The 229-nt window shown below is 61.1% G+C and overlaps 1 protein-coding gene across 1 annotated transcript in view; it reads left to right on the top strand.

Moving 5' to 3' along the window:
* The window catches only part of IMPDH2 (IMP (inosine 5'-monophosphate) dehydrogenase 2), a gene marked incomplete at its 5' end in the record, with an annotated part of 10,042 nt that overhangs the window by 363 nt on the left and 9,450 nt on the right, over positions 1–229 (top strand). The window lies entirely within an intron of this gene.

The following is a 229-nucleotide window of genomic DNA, read 5'->3' as shown; positions in this document are numbered from 1 at the left end:
TGGGGTTGCCTGCACAGACCTTTTGTGTGTTGGGCACTGTCCCATGGTGCTGGGAGCATTCCCTGTAATTGCAGGGGGAGGTCAGCCTGGGAACTCCCGGGAATCTTAGCGCTGCATGGGTGAGCCTTGGTGCTGGTTTGGGAGTCTTCAGCTCGGGGAGCATGTGGCCACGTTGGGTGGCCGCAGATCTTTGTGAGCGGCTGCGGTAACCAGCAGGCACGTGCCCAGC

This window comes from Merops nubicus, unplaced genomic scaffold (assembly GCF_000691845.1).
Source record: "Merops nubicus isolate BGI_N331 unplaced genomic scaffold, ASM69184v1 scaffold40780, whole genome shotgun sequence".
NCBI lineage: Eukaryota > Metazoa > Chordata > Aves > Coraciiformes > Meropidae > Merops > Merops nubicus.
The sequence above is the reverse complement of the archived record's forward strand: the minus strand, read 5'-3'. Positions and strand labels throughout refer to the sequence as shown.